Raw genomic sequence first — 12402 nt, 5'->3', positions numbered from 1 at the left:
GTTCAAAATTAGAAAAGGGCATGTAAGTGCTGTTAGTGTCAGCAGCTTCACCTGAAAGAACTGTTTTTGCTCAACTCCACACAGCATGCAGCTGGATATTCTAAGTATTGCTGAGTGCTCATAGTGACATGGACCAAGAAGGAGTTTCAGGGGAACCCTGAACTCTCCACCTTTGACCCCACTGGGTCATTTTTTTTTTTTTTTGAGATGGAGTCTTGTTCTGTCACCCAGGCTGGAGTGCAATGGCACGATCTTGGCCTACTGCAACCTCTGCCTCCTGGGTTCAAGCGATTCTCCTGCCTCAGCTTCCTGAGTAGCTGGGACTACAGGCATGCACCACCACGCCCAGCTAATTTCTGTATTTTTAGTAGAGACAGGGTTTCACCATGTTGGCTAGGCTGGTCTCGAACTCCTGAACTCAGCTGACCCACCTGCCTCAACCTCCCAAAGTGCTGGGATTACAGGTGTGAGCCACCACACCCAGCCTCCACTGGGTCATAACCTTCACTTTGGGAAGTCAGTTCAAAAGTCCAGCAGGACTGGTCTTAGTGCTCTTCCAAGAGTTGTGCCCATTATCCTGGATTCTGGCCTTTGATTCTCATATTCTCTTGATTTGTAGAGTTAATCTGCCAATGAGCTTTGCTCTCCATCAGTAAATAAGAAACTGTTTTATGATGAAATACATTATAAACTCTATTCAGTATTCATGTTCTTTGCAAATAAAGTTTGTGATCCTTACTATTGGCTGAGGTGCTTTTAAGGTAAAGATTAGAAGATGTTAAATATAAATCCCAAATTTATCTCTGGTCCTCAATTCTTTTTATCCTTTCATGCCTGCTAGGGAACCCCCAAATTCCTAACAGTATCCATAGCTGTTCTTCAACAGCAGTTCCCAAAGGTACTGCCTGTTTTATTATTAGAACTTGAATATTCTTTACGTACTGAATACAGTTATGTATCTAGTGGGTGCTCAATAAGTTATAGGTATTAGATTAAATCATATGAAATTGCTTTTAATAGAACAAAAAGAGAAGACATTGACAATTTTAAATAGTTCAACTTAATACTAAGTTCTGCTGCATACAGCCAATATAGAAAGTCAAGTTTGAATTACGTTAAGTAATTTCAGCAGCATCCAAAAGGGTCAAATGCCCTCCATGTGCTCCTTTTTAAAGCAAATGACAGCAGGCCAGACGCAGTGGCTTACATCTGTAATCCTAGCACTTCAGGAAGCTGAAGGAGGAGGATCGCTTGAGCCCAGGAGTTCAAGATCAGCCTGGGCAAGATGGCAAAACCCCATCTCTTAAAAAAAAAAAAAAAAAAAAAAAAACAAGGCATGGTGGTGTGCCTCTGTAGTCCCAGCTGCTGAAGAGGCTGAGGTGGGAGGGTCACCTGAGCCTCCGGAGGTCGAGGCTGCAGTGAGCCATTGTGTCTGGAATTGGTGGGTTCTTGGTCTCATTGACTTCAAGAATGAAGCCGCGGACCTGCGGTGAGTGTTACAGTTCTTAAAGGCGGTGTGTCCGAAGTTTGCCCCTTCTGATGTTCAGATGTGTTGGGAGTTTCTTCCTTCTGGTGGGTTCGTGGTCTCACTGGCTCAGGAGTGAAGCTGCAGACCTTCACGGTCAGTGTTACAGCTCATATAAGGCAGCGTGGACCCAAAGAGTGAGCAGCAGCAAGATTTATTGCAAAGAGCGAAAGAACAAAGCTTCCACAGTGTGGAAGGGGACCCGAGCGGGTTGCCACTGCTGGCTGGGGCAGCCTGCTTTTATTCTCTTATCTGGCCCCACCCACATCCTGCTGATTGGTAGAGCCGAGTGGTCTGTTTTGACAGGGCCCTGATTGGTACGTTTACAATCCCTGAGCTAGACACAAAGGTTCTCCATGTCCCCACTAGATTAGCTAGATACAGAGTGTCCACACAAAGGTTCTCCAAGGCCCCACCAGAGTAGCTAGATACAGAGCTACTGGTGCATTCACAAACCCTGAGCTAGACACAGGGTGCTGACTGGTGTGTTTACAAACCTTGAGCTAGATACAGAGTGCCGATTGGTGTATTTACAATCCCTAAGCTAGACATAAAGGTTCTCCAAGGCCCCGCCAGAGTAGCTAGATACAGAGTGTCCATTGGTGCATTCACAAACCCTGAGCTAGACACAGGGTGTTGTTGATTGGTGTGTTTACAAACCTTGAGCTAGATACAGAGTGCCCATTGGTGTATTTACAATCCCTGAGCTAGACATAAAGGTTCTCCACGTCCCCACCAGACTCGAGCCCAGCTGGCTTCACCCAGTGGATCCCGCACCGGGGCTGCAGGTGGAGCTGCCTGCCAGTCCTGCGCCACGCACCGGCACTCCTCAGCCCTTGGGTGGTCGATGGGGCTGGGCGCCGTGGAGCAGGGGGTGGCACTCGTCACGGAGGCTCGGGCCACACAGGAGCCCATGGAGGGGGTGGGAGGCTCAGGCATGGCGGGCTGCAGGTCCCAAGCCCTGCCCCGCGGGAAGGCAGCTAAGGCCCGGTGAGAAATCGAGCGCAGTGCCCATGGGCTCGCACTGCTGCGGGACCCAGTACACCCTCTGCAGCCGCTGGCCCGGGTGCTAAGCCCCTCATTGCCCGGGGCCAGCAGGGCCGGCCGGCTGCTCCAAGTGCAGGGCCCGCCAAGCCGACGCCCACCCAAACTCCAGCTGGCCCGCAAGCGCTGCACGCAGCCCCGGATCCCGCTCGCGCCTCTCCCTCCACACCTCCCTGCAAGCTGAGGGAGCCGGCTCTGGCCTTGGCCAGCCCAGAAAGGGGCTCCCACAGTGCAGCAGTGGGCTGAAGTGCTCCTCAAGTGCCGCCAAAGTGGGAGCCCAGGCAGAGGAGGCACCGAGAGTGAGCGAGGGCTGTGAGGACTGCCAGCAGGCGGTCACCTCTCACCATGATCACACCACTGTGCTCCAGCCTGGGTGACAGAGTGAGACCCTGTCTCAAAAAAAAAGACAGCAGAAGATTGGGATGATTGGGCCATTTCTTCTTTTGAAGTGCCCAAAACAACTAGGTACAAAGTAGACCTTCAAGAGATACATGCTTGGCCGGGCATGGTGGCTCACACCTGTAATCCAGCACTTTGGGAGGCCGAGGTGGGCAGATCACGAGGTCAGGAGTTTGAGACCAGCCTGACCAACAAGGTGAAATCCGGTCTCTACTAAGAATACAAAAATTAGCTGGGCGTATTGGCACACGCCTGTAATCCCAGCTACTCAGGAGGCTGAGGCAGGACAATCACTTGAATCCAGGAGGCAGAGGTTGCAGTGAGCTGAGATCATGCCACTGCACTCCAGCCTGGGCGACAGAGAGAGACTCTGTCTCAAAAAAAAAAAAAAAAAAAAGAGATATGTTATATTAAGCAGTCTACTTATAAGTCATACTCACAATTGAAAGGCTATAACTTGATAATATTGCTTAGGACCCTTTGCACTGCTAACTGAATTAAAATACCAATAACAAATACCAAGAAAAAGAGAAAGAAGTTTGCAGGCCTCATCTGCTAGCACAGCCACTACCTATGTCTTGACACAAATGAATTCTCATAAGGATTGAATATTCTCCTAGAGCTCATCTATATTTCTGTCATGATCCAATAAGTTCCAAGAGTGAGAGAAACTACGTTTCACATAGCCCACATGAGCCCTGGCACATCTGATCTGCAATCTCTACCTTTAATTTATATCTGAAAAATGAATGAATGAACATCTACAGGGATATAAAAGTCAGGGTCTCATAAACACAATGTGTAATTCTATTACACCTGATGCCCAGCTCTGAACAAATAACTGTATTACATATGCTAGCTTTGTATCAAAGAGAGTAAACCAAACTGCTCCCCCACCACCAGGAGACATGCAAATCTGTGAAATAACATAGCATTCAGCCCAACCCACTGACTTGATCATATATGTTTGTGTGTGTATTTTTAAAACCAAGTTTTAATTTTAATAGCATTCCTTTTTAATTTAAGCAAAGCAAAAAGGAAACGACACTGAAACAGATGCGAAGTATGGTGAAAAATGTCTACTTGGACAAAGCTATTTTAATGAAAGCAACACTATGCAGGCTTCCTGATTCCTTTTAGTTATTCAACCACCCAAATTAGATTCACTTCACTGGCTGTCTTCATCAGATTTCACAAAACTGGGGACTATCGAAAAGAAATAAAAGGTGAGGGTTTTCCTTAAAGCGGGATACCAGGTTTTGAACACACACATTCAGATTCAGTGAAGGAACTGGATTAAATCCACAGTTCAAAATAATGATGAACTGAATGCTGGAACTCAGCTGCCTGACACACTTTAGCATATGAATTAAATTTTCTGTTCGCTAACCCACTTAAAAAAACTATATTCAAACATCTCCTTTCAGGGAATTGGCCATATGTGAAATGAACAGACTCTTGGGTCCACATGGGGCTTGGCTTGCAATTTCTGAGTTTGCTAGAAAAGTGAGTTTATTGCATTATATTACAATGGACACTGGTAGATTTATTTGAGTATATGACACTATAATAGCCATGCCTATTTAATCAAATGGGTCATCACTAAAATTCATGCAGGTGTACCGGCAGTTGTTTCATGAGTGATAGTACCATAAAGCGATGTTTATGGCCAGGTGCTAAAGAAGGTACTTCAAACAAGGAGGTGAGTACATGTGATGACAGGGAAAGAGCTATCATGATGTATGACATGGATCTTCCTAAGCACATTCACAATTCTGGAGCAAAATGTTTTCCATAAAACCTTCGTTCCACAAATAGAATTTAAAAATGGCATTGTAGCATATGGCCATGTAAATTGTAAATGCAATCCACATGTCTTCAACAATGCCAGTGTGGATGGGCTAATGAAGATGCAAATGGAAAAAGGTATACTACTAAGTTGGCTACTTCAGAACACCCAGATGGCCCAGAAATTCCAGACCATTTTGTGAATACCAAAAGGAAAAATGTGATCAGGATATAATTACAGCCTTCATAATTATAGTCTTACAGATTTAAGATTTCACATAGTTTAAATATCACAAGATGCTGAGGGAGACCTAAATGCTTTATGAATCATATAAGAAGGAAAAAAGGAAGCAAATCAATTATGAAGAGGTGGAGGTTAGAGGATTTCCAATTATTGATATTGCCCTGTAGGGAGATGGATTGAGTTTTGTGGTGTAGATTAGGTACAACTAAGTCTTGAAGAGTTTAGTTAGCTGGGAAGGAGCTACAGTTTGAGTACATTCATTTTTTAAAGCACTGTATTTTACACACATTACATCACTGTTATTGCCATTTTGAGATGAAGACAACTAAAGCTCACAGAGATGATATAACTTCCCCAAACTCATAAAGCTAGTAAGTGCCCAGAGATGCAAATTCCAAGTCTAACTAACTCCAAAGCCTACATAAGAGCTAACCAAGGCAGTCTTTCATATATCACCTTTACAACTTTTGCCAGACTATGTACCATCTGGGCTGTAATCTACTTAACATGATTCTCTAAACTGATAGATTTATACTTCAAAATGTTTATTTCAAATGGTACATATATACCATGGAATACTATGTAACCATAAAAAAGAATGAGATCACGTCCTTTGCAGGGTCATGGTTAGAGCTGGAGGCCATTACCCTCAGCAAACTAGCACAGGAACAGAAAACCAAACACTACACGTTCTTACTTATAAGTGGGAGCTAAGTGAAGAGAAAATATGAATACATAGAGGGGAACAACACACACTGAGGCCTATGAGAGGGTGGAGGGTGGGAGGAGGGAGAGGATCAGGAAAAACAACTAATGGGTACTAGGCTTAACACCTGATGAAATAATCTGTATAACAAACTACCATGACACAAGTTTGCCTATGTAACAAACCTGCACGTGTACTCCGGAACTTAAAATAAAAGTTAAAAAAAATGAAAATTTTATAATGCTATTTTTTTTTATTATTTTTTTGAAACAGGGTCTCGTTCTGTTGCCCAGGCTGGAGTGCAGTGGTGTGATCTTAGCTTACTGCAATGTCCACCTCCTGGGCTCAAGTGATCCTCCTACCTCAGCCTTCTGAGTAGCTGGAACTACAAGACACACACCACCACATCTGGCTAATTTCTTGTACATTTTATGTACAAGAAAGTTTTGCCATGTTGCCAGGCTGGTCTCAAACTCCTGGGCTCAAGCAATTCACCCACCTCAGCCACACAAAGTGCTGAGACTATAGGCGTGAACCTCTGTGCCAAGCCTTCTAATACTATTATTAATGGAAAATAACTGTCAGTGGCATAAGCAGAAGGCAACTGTAAAAGTAAAAGTAAATTTAGTCTAGCTAAATACTGTTGCTTACCAAAGCTCTGATCCTGGGGCCTGCCTTTTCCTTGTAAAGAGAGGTCTGAGAAGCAGGGAGGTATTAGTGAACTTCTTGCACCCAAATGAGGCTTTTCTCTTGATGTAAACATAAGGACTGGAAGAAAACTATAAAGGGAATTCTATTCTTGTGTGATACCATCCTATTTGATGCCATGTGGTGTGCCACCTGTATTCACTGTGTCTTCCACCTGTGGCATGCTGGCCTTGTTTTGGGAAAGCATGTTCCCATTGGCTGAGCATTTTCTGTGAGCTGGATCAAGGGAAGATGGAAGAGAGTGATTGGATCTGATCATTTTTTTCAAACCAAAATTCAACTTGAAGGAAACTAGATGCCTGTTTCCATGCATGGCTCAATTAAATTTTATATATAACAAATCTGAGATCAAACTCAAAATTAAGCATAGGGCTAAAAATCTTACACGATGTTGATGTCTAACAGCATTCAAACATGTTGGCTCTAGGAACTACTGGATATTGTTTACCAGGCTTCCGGGATAAACTACGGGATATCATTGTGCAAGCCACAGCAGGCCTCTCCCTCTTGGAAAACTTTGCCTTGGAGAAGACCGGCGGGAAGTTCTTAGTGCCTTGCCTACTCCTGGGCAAACCCCAATGGCCACATGAGGCCCCAAACTTATTTCTTAGCATAATTTTATCCTGGGCTTCTCCTTACTTCTATTTAAAAACACAGAACAACAGCATGGCTATTACAGTACCAAGATCATCACCATAAAATACTAAAACCCAACTCCATGTGTCAAACAGAATGATAAAAAGATACTTGTACGTTCTTATTTCAAAGATATTTTCTTTCCTAATCTTCTATAATTTGACTCACTAGTATGCTTATTAGTGTATATAAACTTTTGCAAAAATTCAACCAGTATCCTGGCTTTTTTAATAGCATGTACTCTGTCTGCCCAGAAAAAACCCACATTCATGCATTCAAGTACACACACACACACACACACACACACACACACACACACACACACACATATTAGTTGTTTGTTTTTGAAAAACTGAATTTCAGTAGCAGAGAGGGTAAGGGATCCTAAGTGGCAAATATATAGAAACTGAAAGAAATGCAAATTCAGATTCATGTCAGCAAACAGATTTTCAAATGGTGATAACATTGTACACAAGACTGTTTAAGAAAATGCACCAGACTCATTGCAAAAAAAAAAGGCTGTTTAAATGTCATCTTGGGAGAAACACAGTATTAACTGGCAAAGCAGGGTGATAACCTACAGGCCCTCTACATGTTCCAAATATTTAGACTTCTGAGGAAATACATGTTTATTTTAGAATTAGGAAAGCATACTACTTACCTCTTAAAATTTTCAGGAACCAGCAACTGGTTTAATTATTAGCAGAGTTCCTTGGCCAAACTATTGCTTCCAAAAAAGGTGATACCCTCACATATTAAACATTCCTTTTTGCAATCCTAAGGCCTGGCACAGTGACTGGCACAAAAACATTGCTAAATGAAAACCATGATGGGTAAATTAGTATATAGGTGAGATCTTGCTTTTAAATACAATATAATTTGGCCAGATTTTGGAAATGTGAAGAGAGAGTTGATGTGAATGCCAGTTGTTTCACCTTCCTCTAGCAGAGTATCAGTGTAACACTCATGATACTTTCTCAAATATTTCCAATGGCATAGCCTACACTCTCTTAGTTGACACAATTGTTTGTTCTAATTTTCTAAAGGTACATTTTTATGTAAAAGGAAAAGCATAGGCATGAAACAATATTCCACTACACACTTGTGGTTCAGTAATCATTTTGCTGTTTTAGTGAACTATCCTCAGAGCAACTGAAAATGCTAAATATAAAGGAATGAAAACAGAAACAAGGATAATAAGCAATTTCTATTTCTACTGAAATCTGAAAATATAGAATTTCTATTTTTAATTTGAAGTCTAGAAATAAAACCAAAATATATCTTTTCTATAGCTGAGTCTAAAAATCAAGTTTTCTTTGTAAAATAAATAGGAAAACTTTTTTTTTAATACGGAAAAGCATTATTCTCCAGTTCATACCATTTTAATGCATCTGACCCCAATTTTTAGATCTTGGTTTCTGGAACCTGAAGCAACTGGTTCTCTGCTGATTGCTAATTTGAGGGAGGAAAGCGATCAGGAAGGAGGTAAACTCTAAGTCAGAGCTCGGCCTTCTGGATCTGAGAGGAACTGCATAAACGAGGCAAGTGCGGAGCCCACATTAGGAAACTCCCAAGGGGGATGGTGATGTTCTGTAGTTAAAACTTAAAGTCTTCTTGATTAGAGAATTGAGAGATAGCTTCTCAATTAGAAACACCTCAGTTCTAAGAAGATGCTGTCTTTTATTCCTGAACTTGACTCCATGAAAGCAAATGCTCCCTATTTCTCCAGTTCCCAAGACTTCTTCAAATGCAAAGCCCTGGTTAAGCACCAAAGAGCAATACTTCTCAAACTTTAGAGTGAATACAAATCCCACAGAGCTGGTTAAAATGCAGATTTTGATTCACTAGGTCCAGGGTGATGCCCATGATTTGTATTTCTTTATTTTTATTTTTTATTTTTGAGATGAAGTCTCGCTCTGTTGCCCAGGCTGGAGTGCAGTGGTGCCATCTTGGCTCACTGCAACCTCCGCCTCCCGGGTTCAAGCAATTCTCCTGCTTCAACCTTCCAAGTAGCTGGGATTACAGGTGCACACCACCATGCCTGGCTAATTTTTGTATGTTTAGTAGAGACAGAGTTTCACATTGTTGGTCAGGCTGGCCTCAAACTCCTGACCTCAGGTGATCCACCCACCTCGGGCTCCCAAAGTGCTGGGATTACAGGCATGAGCCACCGCACCCGGCCCATGATTTGTATTTCTAACAAGCTCCAAGGTGGTGTGGATGCTACTGATTTGTGGACCACACTTAGTACAAGGACATAGAGAATACACACCTGTGGCTTCCTTGACTTTACCATCTAGTGGGGAAAGTCTATAAGTAAACATGTAACCATTGTAGTTTGACTGCACCCTTTTCCTACCTACTGATTATCTAATATGGCTGTACTACAATTATATTTTATTTCTGCATGAAAACTTTTCATGAATATGTTGAAACATAATTGTATAAAATTATCATACAGAAAAAGAAGAAAAGACATATCTGTTATGAAGTTTTACTTTAAAAAAGAAATCAATTATGAGAAAACAAAAATTACACTTTACAATTTCTTGACTGAAATAAACGAAAGTGTTTCATTAAATAAAGAGGAAATCAACTCCCCCTACAAACATCCAATTATTCAATTAAAGTTTCTTGGGTAAAGTCAACATCAACCAGTAATGTTGATTTTATACCTATTTCTACCTCCTGTTTTAAAGAATCAGCTATCAAAAGATAAGAGTTTCCTACTTATTCCATAAATATTTACTGAGAATCAACTATATATTAGGCACCGGGCTGGGTACAGAGGATAGCGAGTTAATGAATGAGGGGAGCCAAACAAGAAACAAGTAAGCAACGAATTGGTAATAGTTAGAAAACTAAGTGATCAAGATGAAGAACCAGCCTCCAAGATAGCCTACAATGATCCCCATCTCCCAGTATTCATTTCCTTGTACAGACCTCTTCCAAGCTAAATAGGACTGACCTGTGTAACCAATAGGATACTGCATAAATGACAATGCGTGACTTCGGAGGCTAGGTCATAAAAGACATTGTAGCTCTGCCTTGCTCTCTTGGCTCTTTTGCTCTGAGGGAAGCCAGCTGCCCTGTCATGACGGTATACATGCAGCCCCATGGAGAGGCCCACATCATGAGGAACTAACCAAGCACTAACTTGCCTGGTGTTTCAATAGGCCACTTTGGAGGCAGATTCTCCAGCCTTGGTCAGGCCTTCAGATGACTGCAGCCTTGGCTGATGACTTGACTGCCACCTCATGAGAGACCTTGAGCCAGAACCACCCAGCCAAGCCACTCCTGGATTCCTGATCCACAGACACTATGTGAGACAATAAACGTTTATTGTTTAAAGCCACTAAGGTTTGGGGTAATTTGCTGTGCTGTAATAGATAACTAATACAGAAGAGAGGTGGGTGAGAAGGCGAGAACACATCTACTTAAACAGGTGGTCAGGAAAGGCTTCTTTGAGAAAGAGACATTTAAGCTGAGAATGGATAAAATAGAGCCAGCTCTGGGGTGGAAAGTGGTGAGTGTGGTGGTAGGAAGAACAGCATTCCCAAACAAGAAAGCTGAATGGCAGAGGGAAGATCCAGAGTTGTATATGGGACAGTGTGGCCAGAGCAAATTCCTACAGGGAAATGGGAAAGATGAGGTCACAGAGGTGGTCTTAGCCATATCAGGTAGGACTTCTTGTGAAAAGTTTAAATTATATTCTTAACACATTGGGAATCCTTTCATGAATCTTTAGAAGACTAATGCAATTCTCTCTGTTTCAAAAATCTCACGTGGGCCTGGAGCAGGAATGCGCACCTGCAGTCTCAGCTACTCAGGAGGCTGAAGCAGGAGGATCACTCAAGCCCAGCAGTTCAAGGTTGTACTGCACTATGATCATACCTCTGAATAGCCAGTGCACTCCATCCTGGGCACCATAGCGAGACAATGTCTCTAATAAATAATCTCACTTGGGCTGTAGTGTGGAAAGGACCACTAATGCCTGGCTTATTATCTACTTTTCAGTTCTTTAGAGGCTCAGACAAGAATGACCAGGAAAGATTTGAAAGTATTAGGAGTTACCTAAATATCTAATTGTTACTAGTATTACTCTTGCTATTATTCCAAACTCAGGCCTGGTGTGGCCTCTGCGGTGTTGCAAGGGAGGAAACAAATGGACAGGAGAGAGCAACGAGGATTTTGCTGGTTTCTGTAGAAGCCCAGAATCCTTTCTGAGGCAGCCCCTGAACCTCACCAAATCCAATTCCAAATTTAGGAAGGAGTTTCTACTTGCTAGGCAAGTAGAACAACATCAAAATGTTGATGAATAACAAACACAAATGTATAGTACAAATATTTACTTTTGGTGTGGCCATGATTTTTAAAAATATATAATTTTTAATTATGCAGATAATATTCACTGTAGAAAAATCCTTATTTATTACACACATAATATTCATTGCAAAAAAGTAAGAAATGTAAATGTGCAAAAGAGAAGAAACTCCAATCACCCCAATTACACAAGATAAACATTGTTTTCATGTTGGTGAGTATCCTTCCAGTATCCCTATGCCCGTATGTAAAATATACTGGCAAAACCTAAGATTTTAAAGATTTTTCCTTCTCTATTATAAAAACCATAAATTCTGATGTTAGGCAATTTGAAAGGTACAGAAAATATAAAGAAGAAAATAGATGGCATGAATAACGCTACCTCTATTTCTTTCTGAGAATCTAAAGGCAGCACTGACAATCTATCCAAGCCTGCAGCTGTTACTCTGAGCTGCCATTTTCTACAAATATTCATTTCCTTAATTTCAGCCTACCTTCTTACCTCATTAGAAAAGGAAAATAAAAGTTGAAGACTGTTCACTTTGTAGAAAGTTCTGGAATTTTTTTTTTTTTTTTGGAGACAGGGTTCCCCTCTGTCACCCAGGCTAGAGTGCAGTGGTGCAGTCATAGCTCACTGCAGCCTCAAATCTTGGGCTTAAGGGATCCTCCCACCCCAACCTCCCAAGTAGCTGGGACTACAGGCACATGTCACCATGCCCAGCTAATTAAAAAAAAAAAATCTCAGTAAAGGCAGGGTCTCACTATGTTGCCCAGGCTGGTCTCAAACTCCTGGGCTCAAGCGATCCTCCTGCGTGGCCTCTCAAAGTGTCTATATTACACGCATGAGCCACTGCTTCCAGCCCTGGAACCATTTTTATAACTCACAATGAGATAAATAAGTTAGAGGAGTGGGAAGGAAAGGTGTTGTGTGATAACATTGGGAAAGAATTCCCAGTGTTTCCTTCTTACCACAAACTCTAACCAATCCTAACCCTTTGAAAGATATTATAGGGGCAGCGCTTGAAAAGA

The 12402-nt window shown here is 42.1% G+C and overlaps 1 protein-coding gene across 1 annotated transcript in view; it reads right to left on the bottom strand.

Moving 5' to 3' along the window:
• MCC (MCC regulator of WNT signaling pathway) overlaps positions 1-12402 on the bottom strand; it is a 466429-nt gene that overhangs the window by 294201 nt on the left and 159826 nt on the right. The window lies entirely within an intron of this gene.

Source organism: Hylobates moloch, unplaced genomic scaffold (assembly GCF_009828535.3).
Source record: "Hylobates moloch isolate HMO894 unplaced genomic scaffold, HMol_V3 SCAFFOLD_6, whole genome shotgun sequence".
NCBI classification, from domain to species: Eukaryota; Metazoa; Chordata; class Mammalia; order Primates; family Hylobatidae; genus Hylobates; species Hylobates moloch.
The sequence above is the reverse complement of the archived record's forward strand: the minus strand, read 5'-3'. Positions and strand labels throughout refer to the sequence as shown.